The following is a 20,440-nucleotide window of genomic DNA, read 5'->3' on the forward strand; positions in this document are numbered from 1 at the left end:
AGTGGCCTGAATTTTTATCTGCCTGTACTGTTTTCATATCATCTTTTAGCCTTAAAGAATTTGGATTAAAAATGAAACGTGATGTGTTTTCTCAGGGCTTACATATGTGACATTGACCCTATTATTACTTTTTGAGCATTTGCTAAGAGAAATTATTGGTCCTAGTAATATTTTAGCGTATAACACTCATTTCTAAGTAGCAAAATGGTATTGACTAGACTTACTTAGCATATGTAATCAATCAGTGAGGAAATACTTTAAGAGATTGTGTGTGTGTGTGTGTTTATTTTATTTTGTGTGACAGTGCCTCCCCATATTTGGAAATACCTGTTTTAATAAAGGTTCCCAGGGTTGGTAAAACTATTATGTAAATTGCACATACATGCACATACTAAGTAACAAGAGATCCTGCTATCTCATCTGGACTCGTCTGGAATTTCAGACATCTTAGGCAGCTATAGTATTCTTGTTTCCAATTACTTATGTATTTATCTGGGTTTTTTTTTTCCAGCTTTACTGAGATATAGTTGATATATAACATTGTGTAAGTTTAAGGTATACAGTGTGTTGATTTGATACATACACACACATATATATATATGTATGTATATATATATATACACATACACACACACACAAAATGATTACCACCGTACTAACAATTTGATGATCTTTTTTGGAAGTCAGAAGTTATGCTTGATCTTTTAAAAAATCATGTAGGTATTTTCTGATTATATATACATACTTTTACCACAGCTGAATGGTATATGGGAGATTTTTTTTAAGATATATAATTAGAAGTAAAGAGATTGATTACTACTGTACCCAGGTTTTATAACCTTTCAAAAATACCACCATCTCACTTTTAATTGAATGACTAAATCAGTCAATCAATAGTATAGCAAACACTACAGAGTTTCATTGGATTTATCAAACTCTTTTCTGTCAGTGATATTATTGTGCCCTACTTGAATAACCATATTGCCTTTTAGGAAACATATCCACTAAAAGTTTGAGTTGATGTAATAATTTCAAAAAGAAGTTTTGCTCCTTGTACACCTGGTATTCTCTGAATTTGTAAGTTCAGGGTAAGCAAGAACATTGGGTGCTTGATTAGTTGGCTTACTTATGGTCTGCTGGCCTAGGAGTAGGGTAGGGGTGGTGGTTGTGGATTGTTGGTTTATTAGATCAGCATGATATATTTCATTTAAAAACAACTGTAAAGTATTTTCCCTTATTCTTAAAGTACAGCCAGAATGAATGTGAAGTATTTATTTGGGGGAAAAAAACTAGCGCCTAAGAAGAATACTGGATTTATTATACATAATGATAAAAATAGCAACACATGAAAAATAATATCCTTAACATTTGACCAAAACTCACTTAGGGTTATTTTTATTCATTTCCAAGAAGGCCTATGATTTAACTAGTAAGAAATGCTAAGATACTTTAGAAGTTCTGTCTATAAATAACATTTTCTCATAAACTGACCTAGTAATATTAAATTGGTACAAAGCTCAAAATCAGTATTTAACGTTTAATGGAACGAACAAACTAATTCTGCAATTTAACTCAACATTTGCAGTAAGATGACTTGTACCCTAATGGCTTGTAATTAATTTTTCTGAAAATCATATTTATGATAGTCTGCAGATTCGGGGCTTTATCTAATACATAATGTTCATTTTGAGCCTTTAATTGCATTTAAATTAAAATTGGCTTAGCAGGAAGATGAATTGTGGGAATGCATCAAACCACCCAGCATGTCCTGAAGATGTGAGCCTGAAAATACAATTTGGTGGAGATGTGCAGAATCATTTGGAGTTCATTAATTTTTATTGCACAGGTAGTTTTACTAAAGTAGGTTATTTTCTTTGAAATTTATATTTATGTTTATGTCAATAGCAGAATATTGTATTAGCCCTTACATCTATTAGAGTTTATTAACCTGGCCTAATAGAGGTTGTTCATATTGAGAGGAGATAATTTGTGTTTGCCTCTCATTCTGCTTTGGTGAGACTGGTCTGGTAGGAGGGCATGTTTTTGGAGGTGGGAGTGGGTGGTAGAGGGAGCCTTGGTGAAGGGAGTCAGACAAGTATGTGTCTAGGATTCAGAGCAGGGACTCTGGAAGAGTCTGGTGAGGGCTCCTGTGAGAAGACAGTCTTCCTCCTGACTTTCTAAGGCCTTCTAGGCTGAATAATCTTTCTCTTTCTGCGTGACTGAGGTTCTGACCTGGCCATTGCAATGAAGGGTTATCCATGTGCAACTCTGCTTGCTGCTTTAATGTGCCTGGGCTCTGGCCAGCCAGCTTGTAAGTGATTCCTTAACTTGCGGATGCTGCTGAGGTTATCCGATTTAATTATCATGTCACTTTACAATTATAAGGGAAAAGAGGTTTTTACGTTGTCTAATGAATACAAATTGTCCGCAATTTGAAGATACAAAGAAATAAAAATTAACATTTGTCCTCTTTGCCAGAGAATTTACATTTGTGCAACTGGTACTAATAAGTAAAATAATTCCATTACCTAAAGTCATTAAACACATGTGCTTTTTATTTTGGAGATTGTATATCATTCTTATTAATAAAATGACATTGTTAGCATTTGCCGTTCTGGACTCATTTTTCCCCCTCTGCAGACAGTGTAATTAGGGATGGAAAAAGCTGCGGGATGAGCAAATGCCTGCTGTAGAAATGAATTATAGAATTGTGATAATGATTTTCCCTAAAACTCTTTGTGCCAACTGTAACATTTTTCACCTCCGTGTGTGCGTACGCGTGCGTGTGTGCACACACACATTTGTGTGTCTTATTCCATGAAAATGTGGAAATGGTCCTCCATTCTGACAATCTGCTGCGAGTTCCTAGTTTGTGGTTGGAGATGATAGGAGCCCGTATCCATTTAATATTCACCAATCAGAACTTGACAGAGGTATTGCTTATTTTCTCATTTCATCACTGAAGCATGCTGTTGTAGTTTAGTCCCTAATTACTCTCAGACTGAGACGATCCAAATATCCCCATGGTGGTAATATTTTCCTGCCCGGGTGAGTCATTACGTTGTTTGGCAGGCTGAAACACCAGCCTTCCGTTGTTGGAACACTACCCCTCGTGTAGTGCCGCTTCCTCCCCTCCGTGCTGTCTGCTCTGTGACTTGGGTCCTGCTGAGACGTTTCAAGCTATCCCATACGCAGTCACATTTGCCTGCCTCCTCTCTGACTGGTTGGAACGCTGCCAGTTCCCTCTTCAGGGCCAAGGACAGGAGAATGGGGGGTATCTGAATAGAACTGCTTAATGATCTAATGGACCAGTGCCTCTCTCCCGCTGAGAGAGAGGGCTTATTTGTTTGCTGGTTACAGGAAAGGTCAGGGAAATCCTTTTCAACAAAGGCGGTGACAGTGGGAATGTGCAATATCATACGTTACTGGTGTTTGAATAACTTAATACCTTGGGTGCGCCCCATCCCCCCAACCACAAAACCAGACACTTTGGGGTCTTTATTTCATTTCCAGTATCCTCCAGATGGCAGAAAATGGAAGTGATGAAGCTTGGGTTCACACAATAGTTTCCACCAAATGCCAGATATTAGGAAGCTTCACAGGTATTCAGTTCTGAAGAGCTTGATGAAGTTTGGAAATCTGCTCAAGATAGCCAGCCTTTCCTACAGCTTTAAATAACATCTACAAAAAAACCCACAGGGAGACGCACATCTTATTTAGTGAAACCTGAAAATTTCCTCCCTTTGGTTTAGAGGGGTGCTGCTTAAGTGCTTTTCCCAGCCAATCTTGTCATCTTTCAAGCATTTCATCAAAATAACCACAAATAATTATTTACCCCAACAGGCTGGGAAGTTTTGAATAGAAGCTTTGAAAAAAGAGTTTAAATAGAGAAATGGTTGTAATGGCATACAACTATTTAAAAGCACTTGAGTTACAGCGCTCAGGATGGCATTCTAGGAAAAAGTCTTCGTGCATAGCTGGCGCTTTCCTTCATATCCCTGGTAAACTGTGCTAAGAACTGTGAAGTGGTTTTTTCGATGGAGAAGGATCATTGAAAATTATAAAAGGAAACATACTGTAAGGGGAAAGAAAAACCCACTTCGATGAGCTGGCTATCACACTCGGGAGAAACTGGGTGAGAAATTAACTGACGGGAGGAGATTCAGATTAAACCACAGAGCAGGCCATTGCTCCCACAGCCTCCTTCTATAGAGATGTTTATTTAAACAAAGAAATCATCAAACAATAGTTGGAAGGAAGTATTTTTTCCTCCTTCCTTTTTTTAAAAAAATGTTTTCTGAGAAAGGAATGGAGAAGGCAGGAGAGGTTTGTCCCTCCGAGTCACGGTTCACCTGCCCTGGAGGTGGAGGGTGGGGAGGCTCTCGGGCTGCTCACTCAACTGTACTTGACTAGGGCCGTCAGCCCCTCAGCTTCCACCAGCATTGAATATGTCAGAAAAATCTTTCAAAGAAAGTGTAAATTTTAACTGGGCTGTTTCTGGTTCATAGTTAATGCTGTTTAAAAAGCTGCAAGCGTGTTGGTGTCCAAGCAGCTCCGGGACGTGTGGGCCGCGCAGCTCCGCCGAGGCGTCGGTGGGTGTGTGCTTCCCGGCAATTAGGACAGGAGACAGTTGGTGCGGATAATTTTTAGATCTCTAAGAAGGCGAGAGTATTTCGTCAAGCAATCTGAAGTTAACCCTTTTCTGCGTAGAGGCTGGCTGTGCCTAGAGCATGATTTTTCTCCAAGCTGTTCCAACTTTAAAGGTGCCTTTCTTCCGTCACCTGTAACTACTGATTTCTTTTCAGAGACTTTATATTTACTGCTTAATTTTTGGAATGGGCTGCAAAATGCTTTACAAGAACAAATTATTACTGTGATTAACATGGTGATGATTATTTTCTCTGAGTCTGCCTTCCCCTAGCGTGTAAAAAGCGAACGCTCAGCCAGCCCTGGAGTTGGGAGACATTGTTGTCCTTATGTCCCTTGCAAGAAGCCCTTGCCCCGCACATGGGGAGGATCTCTGTGACACCAGTTGGATGGGTGATGCGTGCAAAGTCATTCCCTTCAGGTCGTTGGTGTGATCCAGTTTGAGTTTTTGTTTTTACTATGATGAGAATGAAGAAAGAAATGTAGCCATAAAATGTATGAAAATGTGACCTTCGGGTGCTTAAACTTATTGTTTTCTCAAGCTAACGTGTAGAGAATGAAGGATACAACAGCCATACACACATTATCACCCCTGATTGGAGTTTAGAGATGTTAAATGACTTTTCTCAGGATAGCCTGTGGATGTCTGAAAAAGTGGCCCACATCTCTTTCTCAGCTCGCAGCCTCAAACTGTATAATACATAACGTCTTTAAAAAGTGTCTGCTTAAAGGAGAGTTGTTTATCCTTGGTGCCAAATTTCTCTGCATAATGTATTTCCAAAAAGTTACTGAGGGATTTCCTCTGAGGAAAAAGGAGATGGAGGCAGAGAATTGATAAAAAAAAAAATGAGTAAAGAGGAAGACAGACCCTCACATATTGAAGAACAGATTCTGTAGTCCTGGTAGCTGGCAGAAATGTTAAGTGCTTTTCACAGTCAACATTCAAACAGATTATCAGATGGCATACTTCACCCTGTTGTTACTTTAAATGAAGTGACCATGAAATCAACAAATCTGCTGTCAGGTGCCTGTCACTAAGATAGTTCTTCCTGTCACACAATGCCTCACATAGCAGGTAATGTGTTTTTAAGAATCAGTCCTGTGTCACCTCATCAAGTCCTTGTTAAAAAGATGAAATAAGACGGATGGTGTTGTCTACCATGGAGCTGACTGAAATGCAGTAGAATGAAGTGTACAGTCCACAAAGAAATGCTTCAAAGAGGGCACTGTGGGGACTGTGAAGAAGAAGAGCCGTCTCTTCCCACTTCTTAGGGGCCTGTGCGTGTGTCCTTCCGATCACTCTGCACTCTGTCTTCTTCACTGAACACTAGACTTCAAATCAGTTAGGTCGGATTTTTAATTCAGTGATGAGGGCTGGCACCATCCAGCATGTGACTCTGCAGAATGCTACAGCAAAACCTACTTAGCATCTCTGGGATGTGCTTGCTCTCCTTCCTAGAAGAGAGATATTAATTTACTTGAGTTTTAAGGGGTGTGTCAAAGTATTTATGTTGAGTTCTCTTACTGCATTTGGGGATATCCTTTGGAATTTTGTCATCGTCCTGTTTCAGCTATCCTTTGGCAAGATGCTCTCAGTATTTTGAAATGATAATGAAAAAAAAAGAAAAATCAAATTATGAAAACCAAATGCACAGTGCAGTAAGCACTTGTCAGTTTATTTACTGATTGATTAGCTTGTGTTTAATCAAAAGCCTTGTTTTTAAAAGAACACGTTATGTGTCTGAGTTTGGCTTGGTTTGTTATTGATCATAACTATGATTTTCTCTTTGTAAAGCACTAGTACTAGGTGCACATGAGGTACAATGCTGAACCTACATAATCTACAACTTCTAATTGGAATTATTGTTACCATGAAGCAGGAAATTCTTTGAATACTCCCAAATTAGTACCATTTGGAGTCAGTCCTACAGCTGACAGATAATCCAGCACCAAATTTTGTTATGGCACAAAGTCAAAATACTAATAAAGGGGCAAAACCCACAAAGGGACCAGCAGGACCTCCCAGGCAGGGACATTGCCTTCCTGCTTTTGTGCTTCTGTAAAATGGCTTGCTTTTCGGAAAACGAAACTTACTCCTAAAATTCCATTGGTTCCCAAAAGCTTGCTCCTGATTGGTCCATTTCTAACACCTCATTTGCATATGGTGCAAACTTACTTGGAACCTAAAACCCTATAAAAGCCTGTGTAAACCTACAGACGGGGTCCAGAGCTTGGAGTGTTAACTCCTTTGGGCCCACCGGTGTAATAAAACCTGAGTTCTCCAACCCTCTGAGTTGGTCTCGACAGGTCTTGGCAGGATTCAGGTTTCTGTAACACTAGAATGTGGATTGAAATGTAGGGCCTTGTTATTCATGAGTGCATGCATCCTTCCGCCCATCCAGCTCTTACTAGGTAGGTATTATGAGCCATAGTAGATTTGGACAAAAAAAAAAATGAAAATCAATATCTGCATCCTAGGAATTCAGTCTGGGGGTAGAGACACACCAATGATTGCTAATACGCATGAGTAAGTGCCAAAGGTATCTCTTGGCCTGAGAGAGAAGGAAAGATAATGTTTGAGAGGGATCTTGAGGGATGAGTAGGAGTTCATCAAGGGGGACAGTAATGGGAGGACACATGCCAAAGCACAGAGGGGTAAAGGGTGTGATGTCTGTGATGTTGAATAATTTGGTTGGGCTGTAACACAAGAAAGACTATGTTCCACAACTTCATTTTTGAGTGGTTTCACGGTGGGGAACATTAATGCATTTGGTGTGCTGAAATTCAGCAGTCAGCACTGTGGTTGCATTTCGACATAGGTATCATTATGGGGGCATATTGAGCGATTAACAGATCAACCAAAGAACTTTTCAGATAAGAACAGTCTTAAGAAAACTGCTGTAATTATTATTTATTGCTAATACTGCTCCTACTGTTATTTAATTCCCTGATTATGTTCTGTCTATGCAGCACTGGTCCTGTTTCCTCGCTGTCTCTAGACACTTCCACAGATAGGTTCCTAGCCATTCTTCCCCAGGCTGCATTTGTAATGAGACCTGCAGCTTCCTCACACTTCCTTACATCTTGGTTGATTGAAAATCACAATTTGTGGTGTGTAAGTGTGTGAAATATTCAGCTAGATGATCACACCTGTGGGCTCTTGTAACAACAGGAGTGAAGTATGTCTTTTTTCTAAATTGCTGTATTCCAATTACGGTTTGGATTAAAAAATTGCAACACTGAGTTGGCATTTTTACTCCTGAAAGATTTTCACCATAGAAATATCATTTGTAGTTTTAAATTACCTGACCGTGTCTTCAGTATCACTTCTGATATGTATTACATATTATGGAGTAGATCGACAAGTCTGTTTTCCTTATGCTGTGGTTATTGATTCTTCCAGCCTTTGATGTGAAACTCTGTACTTGAGTGTATGTTTCTCAGATGTTGTGAGGACGATTGAAACAAAACCAAATGAAAAACGAAAGCCTTAGATACATATACACACAACTTTGGGGGGATAGGAGAAGCTATTCATAATTTTATTAACTCATAGACATTATGATTGCCTATTATTGGTCATTATATAGAGGGTTATGGTGGTTGGTCCTTTAATTATAGCATCCATTTAGAATATTCTAGTGTCTTAATGTGTTTATTGGGAATTGTGGAACTTGCTTTTCCTGTCCTGAAATGAGCTCATGAAAATGCATGAATGCTCTTGTCATTCGAGGTGGCAGGGGGTGTTTTTGGCAGTACAATAAGTTTTTTCCTATAAAGAATAGCTAGGATGTAGCAGTGAAGTGTCGGAATGCATGGAGATCAGATTAAATGTATTTGAATTAGTATCTCTATGGGTTTTATATCTCAAAGTCAAAATAGTCATTCTCATCAGATAAAAGTATTCTTGACTGGAGAAACCCTGATCCAGAAACAATCTATCATTTGAATCCCCTGATTGTAATATGAATGGATATTCAAGTTCTAACATACTGAGCGTTAATGCTGTATCCCAGTGGTTTATTGAATCACAGTGCCATCTAAAGTGATCCTCTAAGAGGAGAACAAGTCAGAATAAGCATTTAGAAACCAGCTACCGGGGCACCTCCGTAGCACAATACCTGATGGTGGAATCTGTGAATGAAGCCCTGTTCCTCCCCTAGGCAGTGTTAGCTGTTGAGGTGCAAAGGGCCTTGCTCTAAGGCGCTTTTATCTTTATGGCCCTGTGAATGTAAGATGACACCAGCGTTACGGGAACAACGCAGTGTATACACGTGCCACTAGGAGCTGTGACTTCAGTAGCTGTTTCCAGATGAGGGGCCAGTTGTGATTACTTGAGATGATCCCTGTCGTTACTTGCTTTAAGTTACCAAAACTTTGAACTTGAATCACTCCGCCACGACAGACTTTGGGGATGACTTCCTACGTGATGAGTGATTACTTAGAGGCATCGTACCAAAGAATCATGCCCACTTTTGGTTCTCTGCAGTTGTGATACATTTTATTTAAGCGCTCCTGTAGGTCATGTTTGCTATTTTTAAGAATTGTTTCTCTCTTACCTTTCAAACATTGACCGTAATTTGTTGAACTCTTTTCAAAGTCTGCAGAGGCAGTGCTTCCAATACATAGAGCCTGAAGCACCACATTTTTCTTGTTGTAGATTTATGTTATTTGACTATTTCCTGACTTTTTTTGTTTCCCTTGGGTTTCAAGATGTTATATATGGTGTTATTTGACTGAACCTAGTAGACTACTTTATAAATAAGTGCCTGACTATAGATTCTTAGGTGATAAGAGGTAAAATTTTAGGCAAATTCAACTAGTATGTCCAAATATGGAACATAAACTTAGTGACAGTCAGATATGAAGCATATCCATTTTGGTATAAATGTTTGTTTTAAATATGGATTTCCCGAACTTGTTAATTATTAATTCATGTTACTTTGGCATAGTATAAATAACAAGGCTTTTGAATCACAGAGAACAGAGTTAAAATATTAGATCCTTTCTTTACTGCACAGGAGATCAAAACTCTTTTTCAGTCATCTGCTCTGTGAAATGACGGGAATGGTGTCTATATATAAGGTTGGGATAAGAATTAGAGAGAACGTGTAAGAAGTACCTGACACATACGGGGGATCAGTATATGGTGGTTGTTATTATTTAAAATTACTCCTTCCCACTGGCCTCTCATCTACATATAGAATATTATCTTCACATGTAATAAATGGTAAATCTGCAGCAGGATATTAAAAACATTGAATGGATTCCAGTAATATGTGGACCGCCAGTGCTACAAAATTTGAGTGGTAAGGGAACATGCTGATGTTACTATTTAACCTTTAGCAAAATTTGGTCTGATTTGCTCACAAACTCAAGCCTAATTTGTGGCAAAGGAGAGCCTTTTTATTCTTCAAAAAAGAAACAAAAGTAATATTTCTGTGCATTAATTTTAATCATTTTTGCCAACCTATAGAAGCCATATTTATTAAAGACTAATAAAAATAGAAACCACATCCATACCTTAATGAAATTTATAATCTGCTTGTAGAGATCAGCCTTAAAGATCTAAATAATGAGTTCATAGCACCAGGTGGCAAGATAAAATGATGAAAAACTCTAGGTATAAATACTAAAGGGACATGGAGAAAAGGTCATAACATGGGCAACATAATCAACAGCAAGATTCAAGTGGGCAGTGGTTTGATGTCGAGATGCTTCTTGGAGGAAATAATTGGAATTATTGGCAGATAGGAAAAGAAAAGGAAAGCTATGAAAAGGCATGCTGGTGGGCTGTCTCAGGGATTCAGCAACCAAATTCCCTTCTGAAATTCATGGGAATTGTCAATTTAAGAAAATATGGGCAATTTATGAAAATGTGGGCAAAAGATGGTCTGTTTACCAGTTTCGGCTTTATTCAGTAGATGATTTAGACTAGTTTTCGTCTTTTCAACAGTGCATAGATTCTTTATTGCATTATCTATGTCTCAGAGATGAGGATGGAGTCATTAAGAATTGCAAGGAATGTTAGAGGGTAAACAGATGAGAGAGGAATAAAATTAGGCTTATGTGCTCTAAGTCAGGAGATTTTGCATGAGAATAGAGGAATAGTGGGAGCTAAGCTACCCTTATTCCTAGGGGGGTGTGTGTGTGTGTGTGTGTGAAAGGTAGCAGTGATACATAGCCTCCATTTAGAGGGATTGTAAGAGAAGCAGAGTCCTGCAGGAGGATGTGAGGAAAGCCAAGCTTCAGTTAGAGGTAAAATGTGTGTTCTGTGAGGAGGTTGAGGATGAAGGAGTTCACTTACCATGGAATGGATATTGCAGGAAAATTCACCAGTGGGGAGAGCCACGGTGGTTAGGTAGTGTGGGGTAAGGAGTTGTGATCTGTGGACAAATGAGAGTTAAGAGTTGACCAGAGGAACCTGGATTTTGAATTTTGTTGGGAATTCAGAAAGTGAAAGATGTGCATAAGACTTACTACCTTCAAGTTTTCCAACTATAAAAGAGTTGTTTTGGTGCCAGGACTGGCTAAACCTCAATGTGGAACAACAGCGTCTCAGGAAAGTTAAAACTGCAACTTCCTTTTACAGTTTTATAGAGCACATTTTTGTAGGAAATGATCTTTTATACATTAAATCTTAATGTTTGCTCTGTTTTGTCTTTTACATAGAATTAGTGATTCTCAGAATCATCTAAAAGAAAAGAAGCTCACTGAGCATTTAATATGTATCAGTTACCTTCATTGCAAAATTGTGCCTCAAATTTTAGCTTAGCAATTTGAAGTTTGTACAATAGGTTTGATATGAATGAAGTCAATAGAATTTTTTCTCATGCATGGCTTATGTATTGAATTCTTTCCTGTAATATATATCACCCTGCAAGTGGGAAATGTATTGATCAATGATAGATGGATTTCTGTTGCTAGTGTTACCTGGGTTTGGCTGTGCAACGTCGATCTCATGAGGGCTGGGGTCGTTATATGGCATCTTGCGGACTCAAAGAGGCTCTAGCCGTGCAGAATCAGGGACTCAGGTATCTCTTGAAATATTACTTTTAAGGCCCCAATAATTTCCCTTTGGCTCTGAACATGGGAATCTGTACTAATTCACATGACTATACTAGTCACGGTGTTGATTAATAAAATAAATTCAGTCCATGTCACATCATACAAGCTCCAGTTGCATTGTTTGTCATCTGAATTGTTGAATGCCATGAAGAGAGACACATATAATCTTGAACTATCACTAGAAAAAAGTTACTGTCTCTCTGCATGCTTTAGCATAAAGCATGTCATGTCCGCTTAGAGCTGGAAGGGATATTAGAGGTCAATTGCTTGCTCTCTAATCTAAAACAGGAGTCATCTCATCGGTACCCCGAGGAGTGAGCCAGAAGGGCAGGTATTGACTCAGTCTGAGGAAGAGCAGTCATAACAAGACCTTAGAACTGGGAGGGACTGAGCTGTGATGATTATTCAAGCGAAGGCTTGAATAAGTGGACGAGGAAGTCTGATTAGATCACACATCTACAGCTCTTTCTAAAATTCTGTAAAAGCATACTCCTTCAAGTGTGACTGGGTTTCAGGTCCTGTATAGGTGTAAGGGGGAGAAAAGAGAATGCTAACTTTGCTGAAGGATTTAAGCAAAGCAGGTTACATTGAAAAAGCATAATAATAAAGAGGCTAGCTTTCCCTTTTAAGAACATTCAAAAGTAACAAGAGTGTAGCAAGTGGCACTTTGGTGCTGTTTTGATAAAACAGCATGAGTTTGCCCCATGGCAGAACTCTTTCATCACAGCAGCGGAAGTGTTCTGAGAACATACGCCCTCTGTTAGGCACTGTGCTAAGTGCTTTTGCTGTATTATTTTCTTAGAGTGTTCCCCAAATCTCTATGAGGTAGGCATTCTTATGATCCCATTTTATAGGTGAGGAAACCAAGGCTTAGCAAAGCTAAGTAGTTTGTTTAAAGTCATATACCCACCAGCAGTGTAGGAGGGTTCCCTTTTCTCCACACCCTCTCCAGAATTTATCGTTCGTGGATTTTTGAATGATGGCCATTCTGACTGGTGTGATATGACACCACATTGTAGTTTTGTTTAGCATTTCTCTGATAATTAGCGATATTGAGCATTTTTATGTACCTGTTGGCCACCTGTGTGTCTTCATTGCAGAATTGCTTATTTAGGTCTTCTGCCCATTTTTTGGATTGCGTTGTTTGCTTTTTTGTTAAGTTGTATGAGCTGTTTATATATTCTGGAAATTAAATTTATGTCAGTCGCATCATTTGCAAATATTTTCTCCCATTCTGTAGGTTGTTTTGTTTTAGTTAGTTTCCTTTGCTGTGCAAAAGCTTGTAAGTTTAATTAGGTCCCATTTGTTAATTTTTGCATTTATTTCTATTGCCTGGGTGGACTGCTAAGATTTATGTCAGAGAATGTTTTGCCTATGTTTTCTCTAGGAGGTTTATCATGTCTTGTCTTATTTCAGTCTTTAAGCCATTCTGAGTTTATTTTTGTGTATGGTGTGAGGGTTCATTGACTTACGTGCTGCTGTCCAGGCTTCCCAACATCACTTGCTAGAGAGATTGCCTTTTCTCCATTGTATACTCTTGCCTTCTTTGTCAAAGATTAATTGACTGTAGGTCTGTGGGTTTATTCTTGGACTCTCTGTTCTGTTCCATTGATCCATATGTCTGTTTTTATGCTAATACCATGCTGTTTTGATTAGAGTAGCTCTGTAGTATTGTCTGAAGCCTGAGACGGTTATTCCTCTAGCTTTGTTCTTTTTATTCAGTGTTGCTTTGTCAGTTCTGGGTCTTGTGTGATTCCATATAACTTTTAGGATTATTTGTCCTAGATCTGTGAAAAAATGTCACGGGTAATTTAATAGGGGTCACATTAAATCTGTAGGTTGCCCAGAACAGAAGCAGACTAGCATAGTAAACAATTTTATGGTTACTGGTGGAAAGGGGGTGGGGAGGGATAAATTTGGAAGTTTGAGATTTGCTAAGGTTAACCACTATATATAAAAATAGATTTAAAAAATTTCTTCTGTATAGCACAGAGAACTATATTCAATGTCTTACAATAACCTTTAATGAAAATGAATTTGTGTATATAAATATTCATGACTGGGACATTCTGCTGTACACAAGAAATTGATACATTGTAACTGACTATACTTCAAAAATAAATAAATAAATAAAGTAATAAATAAATAAAGTAATAAAGTCATAGACCCAGTGAATGGAAGGGATAGAAGGCAAACCCAGGGTATTACCTAATGGCTAATATAATGTGAACTTTAAACCACTAAAATGAAAGATTTATGCAGCAGAATACTTTCATTTTAAAGTCATGCATGTTGAAGAATTTAGGAGTACAATGTCTTGTCATATGATCTAGCAATTCCACTTTTGGGTGTATACCCAAAAAAGATGAAAGCACGTTCTCAAAGATATTTGTACACCCTTGTTCGTAGCATTATTCACAATAGCCAAAAGGTGAAAGCAACTCAGGTACTCACTGACGGATGAATGACTAAACAAAACATGGTATATACCTACAAGGAAGTATTACTCAGCCCTTGGAAATTTTGACACACACTACAACGTGGATGAACCTTGAGGACATCATGTTAAATAAAATAAGCCAGTCACAAAGGACAAATACTGTATGATTCACTTGTATGATACCTAGAGTAGTCACATTCATGGTCTTTGCCAGGGGAATAGGGAATTACTGTTTAGTGGGTATAGAATTTCAGTTTTTCAAGGTGAAGAGAATTCAGGAGAGCGGTTGCACAGCGATATAAATGTATTCAATACTGAGCCGTGCACTTAAAAATTGTTAAGATAGTACATTTTATGTTACATATAGTTTACCAAAATTTTAAAATGTCATGATGTCTACAGTTGATCTAGAAATGTTTCCCCAGACTGCATGTGCATGTGTGTAGGCTGAGAAACTATTGACAAATATTAACAATTATTGAATCCAGGGAGAAATGAGGAGTGTCTGCTATTATTTTAATGTTTATGTACATTTGAAAATTTTATAATAGTTGAGGAAAATGTAAAGTTAACATGAACAAATATGATTCCATGCTTTCTTAATAAAATATTAACCAAATATCCTTCAAGTTATAGCATAAGTCCAGCATCTCCTAACACGTTTTCTGGCTATTCCAAGTCCTGTTGACTTAACCTTTTTTATATAAATAATCTTTTTATATAAATAGCAACATTTATAAGCCTCCAATACTAGCTGGGTCCACCAATTTTACTGTATGTAATTGTTTTAGTGATCTGTGCTGTGTAACAAAGGGCCCCCTAGTAAGTAGCTTCAAATAACAATGATCTAATATTGTTCATGATTCTTTGGATAGGTGGAGAGTTTTTCTGCTGGTCTCACCTGGGACTGTGTGTCAGCGTTCACCTGGCACGTGCGAACTGGTTATGAGAGTGTTAGGTATTCCTGCATGTGGCTTCTCTACATGGATAGTTTGGGGTGCTTCTTACAGTGACGGTCTCAGGCTGCGGAGACTTCCTGCATGGCAGCTGGCTTCCATGAGAACAGAAATGGAAGTGACCTGGCCACGTGCAGACTAGGCAGATGCTGGCACAGTGTCCCTTCTGCCACTTTCTCTTGGTCAGAGCAAGTCACAAGGCCAGTCTGGACCCAAAGGAAGGTGAAATAAACTCTACCTATTTTACCTTCTTTGCTGCTGTTCCCACCGATTGATGGAAGAAGCAGCAAAGAATTTACGGCCATCTTTACTCTGCCACGTGTTGGAGTGTAGATGCTGCACTGAGGAGTGAGCGGCAGCCCTTACCCTCTCTCACAGCACAGTTCAGTCCTGTGAAGGACAGGGAGAAGGAAACTGATGTGCAGTAAGTAACTGTGGGGGGCACGGTGCTAGTCACCCATCCTTAACAAAAAATTCTACAGTAGCACTGTTAGCATTTCTGTTTCACAGGTGAGATAGCTTAGGAATTTGCTGACTCAAGTGTACAAACCGTAGGAAGTGGAGAAATTGAGCCCCAAGTCTGGTTGCTCTTCCCTCCTTCCTAGGGGCTTCACATGGAAAACAGAAAATTAGCTTTGTCAGTTCCTAAGGTCCTTTCTAGTTGTACCACCATATTGATCTGATGGTATATAATGAATGTGTTAGAATATTAAGCCCTGCCCCTTCCAGCCTCTCTTTTTTCCCTTCTGCGCCATCAGTATGCAGCTTCCGCTGGATTCTAAGGTCCTCAGAAATACCATTCGATGTGTGATCTCTGTGCTTTCACGAAGGCCTGGCTGTGCTCCACACCAGCCTGTTTCTCAGATGTTCTTCATCCTTCAGGGTCCAGCTGTGTCACCTCCTTGGTAAAGCAGACGCTCCCAGGCCTGCCTTCCTGTGCACCTCCAGCATTCTTTGTGAAATCCTGTAACACAGTGGTTTTCAACTGGGAGCAGTCTTGGAGACATTTGGGGTTTTCACAACTTGGGGGTGCTGTTGGAATCTACTGGGCAGAGGCCAGGAATCCTGCTAAACATCTTATAATGCACAGAACCACTCCCCCAGCCCCAGACAACAAAGAATTATCTGGGTCAAAATGTCCATAGTGCCAAGGTTGAGAAATCTCATACAGAGCATTTTGTCACAGTGACTTGTTAGTTGTTTACGAGTCTACTTCTCCTGATAAATTATGAGTTTTGGGGAGCATGTTTTATTTTTGATTTCTGTATCACCAGTACATGGAGCATGGTAAACACTCAGTGAATGTTTTCTGACTGAATGAATCAAGCCCAGAATATGACCAATGCCTTAAGGGAGGTATGACTAGAGTGAGTGGGGCTTAAGGGAAAGAGATTCCTTGCTACTATGAGAGGTCAATCAGGAGGGACTTTGTGGAGGATGTAGGGTTGGAGAAACCATCAAAGGAAGGGTAGGATGTTGGGCAACAGAAAAGCACGTTAGGGAAAGGGAACAGTGGGAACAGCATTTGAGGAGAAAGGTGAGCGCTGTGTACCTAGGAAAGAGTTGCCCTGTGCGGCTAGAACATGAATGTGTAAGGAAAGAGTAAGATGCAGGGCTGGAAATTTGGGGCTTGGAATGACTGCCTAGAGAGTGCATTTCAGGCATCAGTGAGGACACATAGAAGGTTTTGACTGGGAGGGGGTTCAAGGGTGTTCTCAGGAAGATTACTCTGGTAGCAGGGTATCACAGAGGGAAGAGAAACAGATTAGTTGAGCAATCATTGCTCTTGTGCAGGTAATGAGTCTCCTCTGAGATGATGCCGTTGGAGCCACAGAGGAGAAGGTAGACAGAGGAAGTGCTTTGACACTCCCAAGAGATGGCAAGCTGGGTGAGGACAGGGACCATGACATTCACATCTGTGTCACCCACAGCACTTCACATGGCAAAGGAAGCACGTAGAATACATGTTCAGTACATGCATGAGGCAGATGTAGTCTGTTGAGACTAGTTTCCATATCTAACTGGGGAAATTAATCTCACTTCTTTCTGGGAAAGAAAACGTATAGTTGTTGATGACTAGTGTTTGTTAACTGGGTGATGACTGGTAAAATAGAAGGTTATTGTATAAACCTCAGACGAGATGAGGAAACCACAGTTCAGAGGGTTGAATCAAGGAAGTCTAGGATGTCTTTTGACTTCTCCAGCTCGTGCCTCCATGCTGAATTCTTTCTTTGTCGCTCAAACGGCGGAGACTTGTGGAAAACTGCAGAGGATGTCACCTCTCCCGGTGATGTGAAGCACCACACGAAGATGAGTTTCTTTAACCTTCATGTATTTATTTTGTTATCAGGGTTTTGCACACTGCCCCTCGGGTGGAAGAGGTAATTAAATTTTAGTATAAAAGACTTCCTACCAGACACCAGGCTTCATGGGGGAATAAAAGTAAATAATAGATAGCAAGGAGTATCAACCAATGATTAGAGCCTGTCCTGCTTAATTAGTTCAAAATAACTTCAAGGCAAGACTGTGGAGACGTATAGACACTCTAGAGTTGACCAACACAGGGTAGGACTCAAAGTGGGATGGAATTTGTCCTTAGGAGGCAGTATGGGCTGGGAAACAGTGGGAAATAGTGTGTACTGGGCTATCTTTTTGGCTTTTCTCAGTAACTCCTGGGGTAACCTGCATCAGGGACACCTTTATTCAGATTCTCCATCCTCATTATGGATAAGAGGAGAACAGTGGTCCTTACACTCTGCTTGGGGGAACTTGGGGCTTAATGTAATTCATGTCCATAGACATAATAGCACAGCAGAAAGAAAGCAGGGCCAGTGAAGCCAAATTGGGTTTGACGCTTAGCTTTGTCACTTCCTAGGTAGGTGACCTCGAGCAGCTCATTTGGCAGTCCTCTGCCTCAGTTCCTTAACTATATGACGGAAATAATGATTGGCCCAGCCTCTGCATGGGTGGTGATGTGTTAATACATGTAAAGCTCTTGCAAGACAGCTGAGCACAAAGTAGATGCTCAGTAAATGGAAGCCCCTGCTATTCATCACTATTACTATTTTTATTTTATTATTTCTTTAGTGGATGTATCATAAATCGATATATAAATAATCCTATCCAGTAACTGGAGTGTCCTTAAGACACAGCAAGCCCCAGCATCATTACTAGTCCTACAAACAAAAGTTAGGTGATGAGCCTTGAGATCTGTAGGATTTAGACAGGTAAGGGGGAGCAGGCATTCCAGAGACAGCTGACAAGCCTGCAAGAGTGAAGAATGAGCCAGCTAGGTTTCGTGCGGGAGCAAGGGGCCTGGCCTTGTCAGAGATGGGGCTGCTTTGCAGAGTAGTGGGAAATAGAAGCCCTCTGAGCACAGGGATTTCCTGTAGGGTTCCCCAGTAGAGTGCCGGGGAGATACATGCACTTGGCTAAAGGTGTATTGATGACATTTTGCCAAGAGTGATGAAAATTACTGACAGTGATAAAATCACGATGTCTCTCAGTGAATGCCATGCCAGCGGGGCTTCATGCTGTGCAGTGCTTCTGACCCCCCTTCTGACACCATGCATCTGCCCAGGTTGATGTGCTCATGGTAATGGAAACCATAGTGGTTGGCTTTGTTTTTCAGTCTGTAAGCTGGTGGCCATCTTACAAGCTTGGTATTCAAATCTGCTTTTGGCATTCTCGAAGAGCAATTATGTCCTTGTTAACTGTACCGTATAACTGTGTACGTAATGTACACACATGTAAATACATAGATAAAGGTAAAAGTTTTTTAAAACAAAATTTTAAAGAAGGCTGTTTGCCATCGAAGGCTTTCTCTCTCATTCCTGCCCTTTTGCTCAACGTCTTGTCTTTTTACTCCCATTCCCATAGACTGTCCTGTCCATGCTCCTTGAATCCCATACTCAAAGTTCCTATAAGCTATTAATACTTGATGGGTAAAACCATACTAGTTGAAACTGAAAACATAAAGCTGCATAGATCCAAAGGAATGACTAGGTAGTGGTGGAATTTCAGGTTGTAGAGGAGGTGTTTTGGGGTAAGACGCCCCATGCTTCAGGCAGGGTTCTGTTCTGACCGTGGAGATACAGGCCCTTTCTGCCTATTTGTGTATCTGACCCACGTGATAAAAGTCATAAAAGATTTTTCTGACTGACCATGAATGAGAAGTTCTGCCACAAAGTGAAGTGCTTCTTCCGATCCTTGGGACCACACTATCACTTCTCTCTATGAAAACTTAACCTCCTGAAAGGCAGAGGCTGTTTCTTCCCCTTCTATGTTTACCTTCATAATGCAAAGAAGCTCTTGCCCCCATGTTCAGAGTGTCCTTTTTATATTCTGAGAAAAGTGGTTGACTGCTGAATATCAAGAACGTCTAAAAAGTAGCAGAGGGAGGTTTTTGCTGAAATACTCAGACCGGTGCCAGGCACCTTTTTACCTCTTCTCTCTCAGGCACTGAGTACAGTGTTTTGTTCGATAAATAGTTGTTAAACTGAGGAGTGAGGAGTGCGTGGAAGATGGTAACACTTGGGTTTGCTTTGCCTTTTATAGAATTTTAATGGGACGTCAGTCCATGAGGAATTGTGTAACTGTGAGCACTTGAAACCAGAGCGAAGGGAAAGTGCTCCGAGGACGCAGGCATCACTTGCTGTATCACTCGTCATGATCATCTCTAAGGCATGGGAACAAGTACAGGGAGAAAAGCTTATCACTCAATCTGCATTAAGAATTAATAGTGTGTAAATTTGGGAGACAAAAGGCTTATGCAGATACTTAGTAAAATTTAAGAATGCCATGGTATAAACTGTCCTGTCCCTCTTACTTCTCAGGACAGGTAACACGTTCTCTGCTTCCTGCGTAAACCTAGCATCCAGTCCCGATTTAATATTCCCACTCTGTTTTTGTAATTAAAACATCATTTATACTGAGAATAATTAAGACAACTGTACATTTGATTTTAAAATCAGTTTTGAGTATTGTGCCTTGTCAAGCTACAAGAACGGTTCCTGCAGCTTTTACAACGTAGCATTAAGAAGCAGACAGTGACCGCAGGCACCTGAGTGGAAGGTTTGACAGTTTGATAAATTAGGAATGACACTTGCCAAAATGGCTGTCCTTCCTGCAGTCTGCCAGTGGAGCATTTGCACACTGTTAATTGAATTGGCAATTTGTGTAACAGTGCCTGCCCCTGAGCTTTTGTAACGCCGGATCTGCCATTTAACTCTGATAATCCAGGACTTGGGAATAAGGACGAAAAGCTTCACATGATATTACTGCAGATTTAAAATGACAGTCGGGGACCTTGTTGCCAATTTCCCATTAA

The 20,440-nt window shown here is 39.9% G+C and overlaps 1 protein-coding gene across 6 annotated transcripts in view; it reads left to right on the top strand.

Annotated features, from left to right (window-relative positions):
- NPAS3 (neuronal PAS domain protein 3) overlaps positions 1-20,440 on the top strand; it is a 798,065-nt gene that overhangs the window by 323,607 nt on the left and 454,018 nt on the right. The gene's annotated exons all lie outside the window — the stretch shown is intronic.

This window comes from Vicugna pacos, chromosome 6, assembly GCF_048564905.1.
Source record: "Vicugna pacos chromosome 6, VicPac4, whole genome shotgun sequence".
NCBI lineage: Eukaryota > Metazoa > Chordata > Mammalia > Artiodactyla > Camelidae > Vicugna > Vicugna pacos.